We start from the raw sequence: 15,396 nt of genomic DNA, 5'->3' as shown, positions 1-15,396 counted from the left end.
TTGAATTGCTAGATGCCATCCTATTTCGGCCAGTCATGTATCGCGAACATGCAGTGTAATAAGAAATCAGCTATTAGATGTCCCTTGTGTTCCCTGGGGACACACTGACCTACGCGCCAGCTTATTATTGTTATTCTGCTAGAAATTATCAGCAGTACCATTAGTCTTTGTTTATTTGTGCAGTTCCAATATGCTATTGTTGAAAAAATATTTTGATAACCATACAAAATGGTATGCATGAATTTAAAAAAAAAATAGTACCATTAGTCTTTGTTTATTTATGCAGTTTCAATATCCTATTGTTGAAAAAATATTTTGATAACCATATAGAATGAATGGTATGCATGAATTTAAAAAAAAACATTCGACGCTTGAAAGGCAAATGTGACTAAGCGACAATAACTGCTTTATACATAAATGATAGGCAATAACCATATTCGATGCGCAAAAAAATATATATTTGTAAGTCTATTAAAACCATTTTAATCCTACAGCTAGATTCGTTAAAATAGATTTTTTTTCAGGTATTTCAACTTTAAATTAGTCTACTGTAAAGTTCACGCATTGTCGCTTAGTCACGTTTGCCTTTCAAGCGTCGAATTATCATAAATATAAAAAAAAGATGTCAATACAATACAATACAATAGGAGAGACACATGAAATGCAAACTGACACCATCAAGTACCTGCTTGCTCCTTTTAGCGGTAATGATGATCCTGGATACGATCTATACACGAAGTCTCAGGGTTTTACCTGTCTTCAATTTGTAATTGAGAAGGTAGGAGTTGGTTTTGTGATTATATGACCCATAAACTATCAGTCGATTGGTATATGCTTTGGTAAGTAAAATCATGAACCGGTGTACCTCAGTCGTTTATTATTTTAGAAGGTATAATACTTCGCAATACCCGTTGCCATTTACTACGACAAAAAATATCCAAGTTATTAATAAATTTTGTGCGAAATTTCAATCGGTTCAGCCCTGTTTAGGCTCGTATATACATAGATAGATAACGACTACCACATTTCGGATACAAAACAATTATGCTTATTTATTGCCCATATTGGTAAAGAAACTCATAGCTCAGTTTTTTGTTGGTTTAGGTAAGTGTTTCTATAATTATACTCTTCTAATGATATTTTGACTAAGAGCTGTTGATTCATGTAAGGAGCTTATTGTGATATTTGCGGGCTAAAACATCCACTATAGCCCATAACCATGATGTGTCTATTAGTTACAAAACCGCTACCCGCTCTGCTCGTCAGCGTGTGCTCGTCCCGGCGATGTGACCCGGCCATGTCGCCGGTCGCCGGTCGCGGATCGATACAGCCTCCTGCACTTGAGCTTTCTGCCACCCTCCCCTCACACCCCGTGTCCGTGCCCCGTATTACGTTGCCGTTTTTACGTTTGTACTTTATACCGTTTTTATTTGGTAGGTTAGGTTTCATTATGACTAAGTGAATTAGACTGTTTTGGGGTTTTATCAATTTTTTGGCTTTATAAAAAAAATAGCTGTACTCGTCTGCTCGTCCGGCCATTTCAAATTAACAATATTATTTCTCACCCCCACAAAGATTCTCGTCATTAACGCAACTGGTGTAGGAAGTCCAACACTCATATAAATATTAGCCTATCCATTAAGTACATGTAATTTCTACATGTATACCAAGATTCAAGTCAATCGGATGCATGGTTCATTAGTTATAACGGAACATCCGTAAAAACCACTGCAGATTTATATATCAGTATAGATATGGTGTGGTGATATTACTTAGTCAAATTTACAGATGGATGACTACATTGTGATAATTAGTATTGTGAGTGCTACGGATTAATCATCACTAGGTATGTAGCAAATACGTTGCGCTACGAGCTAGGTAGATAATTTTGAGATAGTTTCGTAGTTAGTGGCGTAGCTATCTCAAAACTATCAATGCGGTTACATTAGACCCATAAGTTGAGGGCGTAAGAAAAAATATGTCATTATTTCTTTTCTACGAAGTCTTCTGGTTGTTTCTTTTTTTGAAGATAACTGTGCCCGGAATAATAAAAGCTACTTGCGTGATACCTATCGTGTTTTGACGCTTTTTGATTGAAACCTTTCCTGCAATACCAACAGTAGATGTACCGAATTTCACGATTTCAAACGTGTAGCTTAGGGATGGACAGAGGACGAACATACTAACAATATTAATCTTATTTATATCAATATTTAGATCGATAGGGCCTACTGGTTACAATTTATAGAAATAAAATAGCAATAAAATTAATAGGAAACTTTGCGAGGAAGTTGGCTCAATTTTCACGCAAAGACTATTGGACTAATATCTGAACAGAATCTAGGTTGTAGTTCAATTAATATGTAAATGTAGTATAAATAGTATTAATTTAAATTTAGGAATTTCATGATAGCTTAGAGTTCGGCGATGGCTTTTACTAAGTTGCGGTTGGGCAATGTTTTAGATAGTTCTATCGTTGCTTCCAACTATTTAATTGAAAGCTGAAGGGTTTTCATACAAACATGCTCATGTATGCATCATGCAACCTTATATGTCGTTTGCTGAGCATCTATATGCTGTCTATATGCTGAGCATCTATTCTTTACTTGTGGTAGGACCTCTTGTGAGTCCGCACGGATAGGTACCACCACCCTGCCTATTTCTGTCGTGAAGCAGTTAACCGTTTCGGTTTGAAGAGTGAGGCAGCCGTTGTAACTATACTGAGAACTTATAACTCAAGGTGGGTGGCGCATTTACTTTGTAGATGTCTATAGGCTCCAGTAACTACTTAAGAACCAGGTGGGCTGTGAGTTCGTCCACCAATCTAAGCAATAAAAAAATATATTCGTTAAATGCATTTCTTAGGTGTTTGTTTTAGACAAAAGAATAATTGAAAAATAGATTCGGGCAATGATGCTTATTACATAACAATAATAATTGTAGTTTGATATTCTTGTGTTATAAGTGTTCATAGTAATTATTATCTAAATAAACCCATCATGTTTTATAATTTATGTAGCATGATTTTTGTTCTATCTATCAGAAAGGTTTCGAGTATTTTGTTTGTCCTAAGCCTTTTGTGTATAAGTTAATTTATTTGATGCATTTTTCTTAATTTAAATATCGCATTAGTGAAAACGTACTTTAGGAGGATATATAAGGAGTTCGTGGAATTTATAACATTCGCACATACGGTCGTATATAGGACTCCCCCTGAAGGCTTTTAAGGCTAGCAGTGACAAATCCACGGTTATCCCGCCACGCCCATTGGCGACAAAACCTTAGACCACGCCCAAAGCGACAGTTTTATCCAATAGCGAACATTCGAGAAGGTTTTTTACAGCGTACTTGGGCGGAATAAAAAGTTTTTCTTAAGGCGCAGTGCGACTCGGAAATGTTAGAAGACAATTTTTCTTTGTAATCAGAGTTCGCTTCGTAGATTATATTTGTCGTGTTAGAGGCTTAGTTTTGATTACATGGTTATTACTAACCCGACATAAAATAAATAGATGTATTTGTTCTTTATGGTTCGTAATATACAGCGCTACTGTTGGCCTGAAGTTTAAAATAATCAGTAGTGTTAAATTGATGCCAAGTTAAATTCAATCTGAGCTAAGCAATTGTCTGTGTTTTGAGAAAAATCTTGTTCCAAGTTACTGTGCGAAAAGCTTACTTTAAGTTAGAAAATATATTTTACCATTTTTCTAGATTATTCTGAGCACAGATGGCGTAAAACGACAGCGGCCTCGCCCTGGGCGCGTCGTTACCCCCCCATGTGGGGTGTAAGAGGAGGGAGGGGGAGGAGGACTTCTTTTATTTCATCCTTTGTTCTAGCCGACTTTACTGGGAGACCTCGCTGTTTTTATTTGAGTAACATATTCTCGTGTGTTCTGTATTCATACGCGGCATATTTTTCCCTGTTTCATTTAAAATAGAAAAAGTGTTTAGAAATCATTCATGATCACAAAAACCGTACAGTATAGGGATCATTTGAAGATGTAAAATAAAACTGTTGTGCAGTTAATGAATTTCGACATTTTTGTATTAGTTTTTAATTTATATTTAAGGGAAATTCGGCCATTTATTGTTATTTTTATTGCCCTTGTTGGTAGACGACCATTCGTCCTACCTAATGGTGAGTGGTTAGCGTGGCTAATGGGCATCACCAGTGTCAGGGGCAGAGCCAAACAGCTAACTACAACTAAGTTGCTATTACTGTCTCTTCTTCAACCCGTGTACACCCAATGCTGAGTGTAGGTCCCATGGAATGCACCCCATTCTCTGCGGTCTCTTGCCTTTCGCATCCAGGCCCTACCAACCACTTTGGCCAGGTCATCGGTCCACCTCGTTGGCTGTCTACCACGTTACGACGTCCAGTACGAGGTTTCTACTCCAGTATTTTTGTGCCCCACCGATTGTCAGTGCGACATGTTATGTATGAAATACAACATTTGATGACTTATCTTATGGTGATGGCTCTAAGACAGAAACAATCTCAAGGTGCTAAAAAAATGTAACGGAAAAACATTACACTTAAACGAATGGTTTTAGATATTGATAATATTCATTCATTCGATTTGATAAACTACTCTCGTTTTGTACCACTGTTTTTCTATTATAATAAATACCTTATAGTTTCCGTAGAGCGGTCGCAACCAATAAAATGAAAATAACAAACAAGATTCGTCTATAATTTTACTTTATTTTTGTTTAAAGTACTTTAACGCTTTGAAGCTATGTAGCTACTGTGTGGTAGTTTAGCTCGCGAAGCCCAAGGAAATCCTAAACTTATTACGCAAAAAATAAAACGCGGAAATTACGAAAATACACAAAAAAATTGCTGATTTTTATTCGACTGCATCTTCGTAGTAGTTCTATTTGACAGATCTTCTGTTTTACAGTTGTGACTGTACTTTATTGAGCTGTATTGTCTAACTTCGTTTTTAATATTAACAATTCAGTATTCGTCGATTGAGTCTGTGTTTTTGTTTCGTGTGTTTATTTTAAGCACCGGCGAAAATCATAACCTAGATAGTACCCCAGTAAATAAATTATGCATCTACGACTCATAGAAACCGTGGAGCCTTCAGTAGGCGGTGATTTAACCGTACCTATGGTATCAATCATCACTAGGTAGTTCTTCGGAGGTGATCAAGGAGGACAATTCGGCATGACGTAGCTCGGTTTTTTATTATTTGTTGTTTATTATTTTATTTTATTTTATTCAACTCCATTTTATAATGTCACAACTTTCGCGGTAATTTTAGTGTCTACAGACAATTTATGCTTTTTTTTTTGTATGGCAATTGGTTTCTTGCGATGTCATTGTTGCCAGTGTGGCCTTTACAAATAGCATTTTATTTTATCTTTATTCTATTTATAATTTATAAATCTTTAATTATAAAATAAATACATATTTTGTTATTTGAAAAATAATGTAAGAGAAATGAGACGAAGTCAATTTGTTTGAGACTGTAATTAATTGGGATGAAATTAAATGCTGCGTGATGAGATTGGATAAAATAAATTCTCAGTAAAATTATGGTTATTTACCGAGAATTGAGTGGACTTTTTGAAGAAACCCAAGAAGCTACGTTCAACGACTTTGTTTCATTTTCCCTCAAAAAATCTCAGTAAATAACCACCATTTTACTGAGCCAATATTTCATCCCATATCATCTCATCTCATTTCATTTAATTTCACTCCATATTATCATTTTTCATAAAAATATGAATATAAATTAAAATAAGACATGACTTAAATGTCTTAGTTACCAGGTCACAAAATCCCTTAAAAACAAACGAACAGCACATTCTTAACAGTAATTAAATACAAAATATCACACTTGGCTCCTCGCCCTTTCACCACATATCCAGACAATAAATGTAGCAGTCTAAGAAAGGATTCACAGTGTAATCTTTTAGCAGGAGTTGTTAACAGATGGCGCTGCCGTAACCTATTTCATGCAGCGAAACACGAGGTCCCGAACTTCAATTAAAAGTAAATAATTATTGGAATACACTTTATACGTGTATTCCAATAATTATATTGTCATGAGACGTGACATCTTGAAATAAGCATTTATTTCTTTTTTTTTTTGTTTAGATGGGTGGACGAACTCACAGCTCACCTGGTGTTAAGTGGTTACTGGAGCCCATAGACATCTACAACGTAAATGCGCCACCCACCTTGAGATATTATTATTATTATTTTTTATTATTTTATTTCTAAGTTCTAAGATCTCAGTATAGTTACGACGGCTGCCCCACCCTTCAAACCGAAACACATCACGGCAGAAATAGGCGGGGTGGTGGTACCTACCCGCGCGGACTCACAAGAGGTTTTTTTTTTTTTTTTTATGATTGAAAGTTTACTGGTGGCCCGAAGGCCTTTCCAGTTTCACCAGGACAGGTGGGCGAGCAAAGGCTCAGCCAAGAGGGGTGGGATTTGCTAACAACTGCCCGAGCGCCTCCGAAGGAGACCTAACAACTCAAGAGCAATTGTTTCTCGAATGAATCTACTACCGGATCGGAATCGCGACCCGCTGAGAAGATCCGGCGAGAAACTCAGCGGGCTGATGCATGGGTTAGGTTGCACGTCGACCTCTTTGTCGAGTTCGACGAGTACGGTTACCGGGGTCCCTAAGCCGGCCCCTAGTATTAGAGCTGAAGGCATCTAATGCAAAGGTTATTGGATCTGATGGATCCGTAAGGACGTGTCTAGGGCGTCGACGGTGACTGGCTCCTGCATGATCAGGATTCGGGGAGTAGTCAGCGGCGGCAACGATAAGGCGATTATCATGACGCATAGCCTTATCGAAGTATCGTTCCGACGCTGACTTCATGTATTTCCGAATTGATTCGAGGCCCAGGTCGTCGTGTAGGTCAACGTTCCTCACGAACCACGGAGCCCCGACAGCTAACCTGCAAAAGCGGGATTGTAGGGATTGGAGGGTGTCTATGTGTGTGCGGGCCGCGTGAGCGAACACCACACTCGCGTAAGTCATGACGGGCCTTATGCAAGTTTTTCACAAGAGGTCCTACCATCAGTTAACTTACTTTGTTTGGTCTACTCATCCACTAACCACACATCACCACATTCTCCGTGAGCTCAACTGCCAAATGCAGCAATGGAAGTTCGACAAAACATTAAAAAAAAAAGTGGGTATAAGTAAAATCACGTTACAAGCACTTTCCTTTCTACACATCGAATAGACATCGCAACAGTGAACTATGGCTCAGAAGCGAGCTCTTATTTGTATCCGCCCCGGCTCCATTCAACCTCCTACACTTAATTTGTATATCTTTACATTATGTATGGCGAGTCTTCTCTTTGATAAAACCACCCATTCATTGACGATACATTTATTAAAATGTACATGTTGCTGGCGGTATATCGGTTACGGTATGTTGCGTTGTGACTGGATTTTATGTTAATAAATCTTTACTTACAATTCTTAAAATTCCAATTCTTGTTTATTTTTTTATATATGTTTTGATATGAAACTTAAAGCTCGTTCAGCTGTGACTTCGTCTGTAACCCTAAAAAGCACAAAAAGTGTCCATCATGCCATATTTTAAATACACGTACTCCATAAGAAAATTAAGTTTAGAACCTAGAAATATCTTGACCCTAAGGTAAACGAAAGTTTCTTAATGAAACAAACACACACGCCTTTGCGGAAGGCGTCTTAAGCGGCTTGGAAATAGCATTACAAAAGTAAGCTTGGCCGATTACCCAACTTGCCTATTCTAAAAGGAGGACCTTAGCTAAAACCTTAATCGTTAGGAGTGAAACTAATGATCTTTAAGAATCTTAGTTTAGCAAGTGATTATATGTGATATTTCTGCCCTTCTTTAAAATGTACAGCGCGAGCAACATGCCTGCAACATGCTTTGAATGTTGGGTTTTGAATGAGGTCTGAGTGGGTCGTTGTGAGGTCTCAATTAGGGAGTGTACGTCAAAAGCCCTTTCACAAGATTTTGCCCAATGAAATTCAGTGTAAGGAGCTGTCTTTTGAAGTTTCGTGTTTTCAAGTTTACTGTTTACGCATGTCTGTAAATTGTAATCAGAGTCTACAGATAGTAAAGTCGCATTCGTCATCCACCTTGAGATATGAGGTAAAAGTTGCAATAAACTTATTCCTACTTTTAAACTGAATCACGTAATAGGTCCGTGGCAGAAAGAAGAACAGTTACGGAAATTAAATTTTTCTCTATGCTTAGTTTGAATGACTGACCTGGAAGACTGGAAGGCGGTCCTCGGGAGCATGGGTGACCTAGCTGCTTCTGTGTATACATCGTCAGCGCAACCACAACCACTCTGACCAGGGTCCGACTGAGAAGAAGAATTTGAATGGCCAGTTTCTTTACTGTGGAAGAAGTTCGTGAATTTATATTGGGTACCACCATCCACTGAAATCTATATATATAAAAATGAATTACTGTTCGTTAGTCTCGCTAAAACTTGAGAATGGCTGGACCGATTTGGCTAATTTTGGTGTTGAATTATTTGTGGAAGTTCAGAGAAGGTTTAAAAGGTAGCTAAATAAATGAAAATGCTCAGAATTAAATAAAAATAACAATTTTGTTTTTCCTTTGATGTCTCCCCCGTCGGACGGATTCCTTTTGTTTGTTTTATGTTTATTTTATATAAAAGTTTACGTCTTTTATTTATCGATTGAGGTACTACGAAGTCTGCCGGGTCAGCTAGTTTCCAATAAAAATAAAAAGAAACGGCGTAAAATTTTTAACCAAACATGATGCTGTCGCAATAATAATATTACTGAACCGAAATTAATCTATTGGAACTATTACTTTATTGATCGTTTAAGTATAAGGTTACAAGCTGAAGTTATTTAGTCTGCTTTGAGATTTACGATATATGCACTTTAAACTGTTAACAAGACACCAGAGCGAGTACCAAAGAAACTCGAACACAGCTCGCTAATTGACTAAGAAAAATTAATTCCGACTGAAAGGGTTCCCTATCTGTAACGATGCCCCGAGGACCATTACCAGGTATCCCCGGGAAAGACTCTTGTACACTAAAATAATTGAACAGTGCACACAAAAATATGCAAATGAGTTTTCTCGCTCTCTCTTTCTCAGTGAAAATTAACTTTTTCATTATGAATTATGTTCTATAGGTCTTCGAGGTGTCTTCGGGGAGTTTTTCCAAGATTTTTACAGCCGTCGTAGAAGGGGTTCAAGCGTAATTTTATTCCGGGGTCGAAGTGGCCTGTGCGGCGTTCGAAGGGTTGGGATTTTTACTTAGAGCGGTGTTTTCGTGTTCCGGTAATGAGTTTGATGTAATTGAAATAAGGGGTTCTGTGTTAGGACCAAAGATGTAATACGAAAACAAAACTCGAAGTACTCACTTGGGTTTTTTTAGGAAAACGTAAAGTAAATGAAAATATTAATTTAAGTTATATGTGCTAAGGGTTGGTCATATTATATAATTAAATCAAGATTTCGACCTCATGTCTAAAGGGGGTGGTGGATTCGCATTGTTGTATGATGGTTACACACTTAACACCAGGGGAGTATTCCGCTCGTTATCCCATTGCACCTGAGCCCATAAAAAGTAAAAAAATAATATTTCCAAAATATAATAAACTCAATTGAGATTTGATTGGTAACACTAAGACCTATAAAGCGTTATTATTAATAAAAAAAGATTTGTTTCGTATCAAGATATCGTTTCACTATAGCGATGTTTTTTATTATTACTTTGTCTTTTCATAAAACAAAGAGCCTTTAATAAATAACCCTTATTTCTTATAATTATAGATGCAGTGAGAATTTGCATAATTGCTTTCCAAAGTTCGTACACAATAAGCAATTGAGTGATTCACGGGCCGATACGAATGAACGAGTGAATGGATTGAGTTGTTAGCACGTTCAGCGATTGACTTGTCTTTGGCTTGTTTATGCAACAATCTATATATTAATACGTGAAGCAAAAACTTTGAATCCCTTTTTACGGAAATTGCGCGGACGCAGGAGTATATATCCGCTTCAGACATACAGTAGACTGTCTACTGTATGTCTGAAGCGGATCCTCGAATATTTTGGTCACATTGCGAGGAAAGACGGCGATAACCTGGAAAAACTTATGATCACAGGGAAAGTTGAAGGCAACAGATCTAGAGGCCGCAGCCATACTCGTTGGTCCGATCAGATCCGCACCGCTTTGGACAGTACAGTGTACAGCGCGCTGCATGACGCCGTGGACAGGGGAAAGTGGAAAAAGATCCTAAAAGTGAAGCTCATGGGTGATGGTGGTCACGACCCTCAGACATGAGGAACACGACTCGAGGAGGAGGAGGAGTATGAAATTTTCCATACTTATAGAGAATATAGAGAAGAAGTGCACAATGCTAATATTTTTTTAAAGTAATGCACAAAATATACATTAAATCATTAAAGAAAACATTACACACACTACATACCATGTATTTGACGCACACACGCATGCATACTATTTATTGTTAAACTTTTGTTCTTGACGTTTGTTGTCAAATTGAGAATAGATTAAATATTGTTTGTCTTGGTTAATATTTTTTATAGTGTAGTCTTGGCGAAATTTTGTGATTATAGTGTGAGTATAAAATACAATCATAATAATGTACAAACTTACAATTCCAATTAATTATAGTCGAAATTCGACTACTGTGGGACCTCTAGTAATTATAATAAGCTCACAGATATTTATGGCTTGCGATCTGCCAAGTGAAACTTTTAAACTCATATTGTAGATATATGTATTTTGGCTTCAATTTTAATATAGATCGTGAAGAACTTAAATAAACTTGGAATCCTTCCTATACTTTTAAATTTGTTCTAATGTTATTTAAATTATTATAACATTAATATAATAACAGGATCGTTTTTTTTTTTTTTATAACAATCACGCCACGTTAACTGGTCCCGTGATAAGTTCGTAAAGAACTTGTGTTACAGGTACCAGATAACGGAAATAAATGTAAGATTTTTATTATACACATACATATATTTAATATACATCCATAACCCTGGAAAAGACATTTATATTTATCATACCAATATCCCTATACGGGATATAATATAATATAATATAATATATATAATATATATATATATAATAAATATAATAAATATATATCCCTATATATATCCCTTGACGGGATTCGAACCCGCGACCCCTTTATGTAGTGACCATGTCACTTACCTCTACACCAGACGGCCGTAATAACAGGATCGTTCGACAAGATTGGTCTATTTTTGATGTAACAGGGCCTACTAATGACGTAGTTATCTAATATCGTGTCGCTAGTGCATTTCATTTTTTATAACGAGTTTTCCTTTAATCATTGCAAAGGCAGTAGATTTAAATCCGTAAAAGCGTAATCTTGATTGTGTAGCTTGAAAAATCTGATATATCTTCATTATAATTGCTGGATAAAAAGCTCCTTAAGCGTTCCAAGTCACAATTATTTGTGGAACAACTTAACAAGAAACTTAATTCACGTCACTGAAATAAAGATAAGATGTGTTTACAGTTAACTAGAAAAGTCGGCGTCGTCATTAACTAGTGGGCCCCCGTGGGACGAGAGCACATGGTTTATTCACAACTTTGTTTGCGACTTGAGAAGCTAGCTAAATATACTTGTGGTCAGATCAATATGTTGTATTAACAGTTTGTTTATCGTATATATGTACGGTATAGGCGTGTAAGTCAAACATTTCAAAGGCAAGTACGGAATGGCCGGAATAAAATTATATTCACCCGATAATAGCGACTTTGTAAAATACATTTCAAATTTTTAAACTGAATTTTATTTCAACACCCTGTATTGATGTAATCATTTCCCGAGGAATACGTTGTGGTTTTAAAACTAATTTATATTATAATAATGTATAATTAAATACATAGCATCCCTGAATTCGTAACCTTAATCCTCGTAATCTAAATTCTTTTGTGCTAAAAGTACTTAAGTACGGTGATACCTGCCCGTTGCAGCTTCTAGCATATTCTAAACTCAACAAAATTGTATTTAGTACTAGATCTGATCACGGTGTCAGTAACGTTCAATTTCTAATTCAAAAAGAATGAAACGCAGCATTTTCCCGTGATAAATATTTGTTCGTCTCATAAATTAAACATAAAGGTGAAATCTTTTTTTTTCCCTACCTATGCTGATAGCCTTGAGAGACTATTTCAGCTTCGCCCAACATATAGGTGAGCTCGCGGGGCTCAAACCGGAGTGGTGCTAACACTGCCCCAAGAGCAATGAATCTACCACCGGATCGGAAACGGGACCTACTGAGAAGATCCGGCGAGAAACTCAGTGGGCTGTGTCTGTGGGTTAATTCGCTCGTCGAGTCTTTCGTCGCAAGCGACGGGTACGACGATGACGTTGACCGGTGCTTGTGGTACCTAAAAGAACCGTTAAAGGACCAGGAGGATCCGTCATGACGTGTTTTGGATGACGTCGACTGTTTACCATTCGGTCTACAGGATCGGGTATGTAATTTCCAGTGGCCATGACAAGAGGGTTCTCATGTCGTGCCTCTTTCTCAAAGTGGCGCAATGATGCCGACTGTAGATACTTACTGACTGAGTCGAGCTCCAGGTCATCGTGGAGATCCACGTTCCTCAGGAACCATGGTGCTCCGACAGCTATCCTGCAAAATCGGGTTTGATTGACCTGAAGGGGTTTCAAGTTAGTGCGGGCCGCGTGAGCGAACTACGCTTGCATACGTCATGAGGTGAAATCATGAACCGGCCAAGGAAATGACTTAACCATAATGGCTGCTGCACCCGGAGTAGCTTGGGTCATGTCATTCAACATGACAAAACGTATCATAAGTATTAATCCAGGCTATAAACTATCTTTTTGCGAGACTTCATCTAAATACTATCAGCTTCTACGTTATTGAATAGTAAACAAATGAACTTTAAATTTGTAATATTAGTATAGTATAATTGGGTTCAGTAGAAATAATCGTTTCGAAGATGAATTCTAGCGCTGCAGGTAATGAAGGGAATTGAAAATGTCAATTTACTTGTTTATTTATGGCGGTGTCAAAGGTCCATTGGGCAGTGTTTGTCCGGGCTGATGAGAGACTAGCCCCGGAGCGAGGCGGATTTCAATTACTGAATCGTTCCATTGCCATATTAAAATAACTGGTTCGGTTTTAATGCAGCGACGTATTTGCGGCTTACAAATATTTACATTTATTAATTGTTGATTAATTATGTGGAAATGTTTAATTTTGTAGAAGCTGGAATATGTATGAGATTATGCAGAATTATCTGGAGCATATTTTTTGTAATTTAAGAAGCGAATTGGCATTCTTCCTTTCATTGCCTCGTTGGATACTACGGGATGTGTCTTTGCTCGATTTCTGGACAGATTCCTTTGTGAAAGAAATTTGGGTGTGTCTAAATGTACTTGTCTCAGATTATGTGTTTTGCCTGAAATAATGAATGATAGACGAGATAAAAGTTGAAAATGTATCCTGTATTATATAATGGGTAGAAAGAACCAGTACAGACTATGATAGCAAAAAGTCTTTGACTAAAATTGAGTTTATCGGGAAAACGATACCGATCAAACGTACAAATGACGAAATAAAATTTCGTTGTATGTGAACGAATTTAACCTTCTTGATATGGAGTTGTTATTAGAGTCCACAAATACGAAAAAACTTATCTAGATTAAGACATACAGGAAATGTAGAACATGTTTAATTCTTCGATGTACATCATCATCATCATCATCAGCCTTTATCTGCCCACTGCTGGACATAGGCCTTCCCCAATGCCTTCCACAGAATGCGGTCCTCCGCCTTTGGCATCCAACGACTTCCCGCCGTGGCACTACGGAAAGGAATAATTAATTCCCTTAAAAATTTTGGATTGGATTTTGAAAAAAAAATATTCGACTTTGCTCCTACTGAACCCTTTTCACAAACTACTAAGTCGTGTTAGTTTTGTGCGGCATAGCGTAAGTAAGTGTTCCCCCGAGTGACGTAGAGCTTGCATAATCTTGCTCGGCGCTCGCCCTATGCGCTAAGTGCGATGATGTCGCGGGGTAAGTGCAAAATCGCTAACAAATATCTTACTAGGAAATATCTTTGCTTAGATAAAAAAAATATACACAATAAAATAAATATATTCGTCTTGTAATTTGGGTTCCTACTTGTGCTGGTTTTAGCATTCCAGCCAGAGTTCTTAGCAGGTAATGCTCAGAGCAGAAGCTAATGGCAAGTAATGAATGCTATCCATGCTGTAGTTGATTCCTCAGTTGCCATATATGATACCCACGAGAAGCGATGGGGTGAGGTAATAACCTAAGTTTATTCTAGATATCACACACCCTGATATGCTAGAATGCGGAGAACTGTATTTTCCCTAACCAATGAGGCCTTTTTTAATAATGTCATTTTCCACGTACGGCTAGCAACAAAATAGCCTAGAAAGAAATCGTTGGTGAATTCATTCAATTGTTTCCACTCCGTTCTAACATATAAATTATATGACCTGCCACGACGCGCCATGAATGTATTCATGAGAGTCAAATTGATATTACTCGGTTTCCTAACACTTTGGCTTTTTACGCCACATTTTTTCCGCCAAAATTGCCTTTTTATGCCGCGTCAAAGATAAATTGTGACCGAGATGCGTAAATTTCGACGGATAATGAAATGGTTCAGGTGTCGCAAGTGAGTAATGGGTTTTTTGGCAAGATCTGTAGCCTTTTCGTGCAGATTGGTTCAGTAAAACAAAAATATGGTAATTTCTTGATACTTAATATCTGGTAATAATAAATACCTGGTAATACCTAATACCTGGTAATATGGTAAAACCTAATTAATTGGTCTACGTTTCTAGATCAGCTTAAGCGCGTCCCATCCCCCTCTGATATTGTCACTTGTAGGTACCATCACCCTGCCTATTTTTTATTTTATTTATTTATTTCATTTACTTCAGATTTTGCATCCATGTTACACTTCATTACACTGCATTAACATTTCATTTATACTAGAATTAAATAAAAATAATAACTACAATCTCGGACTAAAACAAAAGCAATAATAATAATAATAACGAAACAAAAATCAAAAAAAAAAAAAAAACTATATCTGTCGTGAAGCAGTGATGCGTTACGGTCTGAAGGGTGGGGCAGTAAAAACTGAGACTTGAAACTCACGTCTCAAGGTGGTGGGCGCATTTACGTTGTAGATGTCTATGGGCTCTGGTAACCAATTAACTCCAGGACGTCCACCCTTCGAAGCAAAAATTTTTTTTTTTAAATCTTTTAATGTCACGTCGACTGTCAGTCGCAAGAATCTGTAACGTCTAACACAATGATTTCCCTAGTAAGTTTAATTAGTCTGAGAGGAGCA

Source organism: Bombyx mori, chromosome 21, assembly GCF_030269925.1.
Source record: "Bombyx mori chromosome 21, ASM3026992v2".
NCBI lineage: Eukaryota > Metazoa > Arthropoda > Insecta > Lepidoptera > Bombycidae > Bombyx > Bombyx mori.
This window is presented reverse-complemented; position numbering follows the sequence as displayed.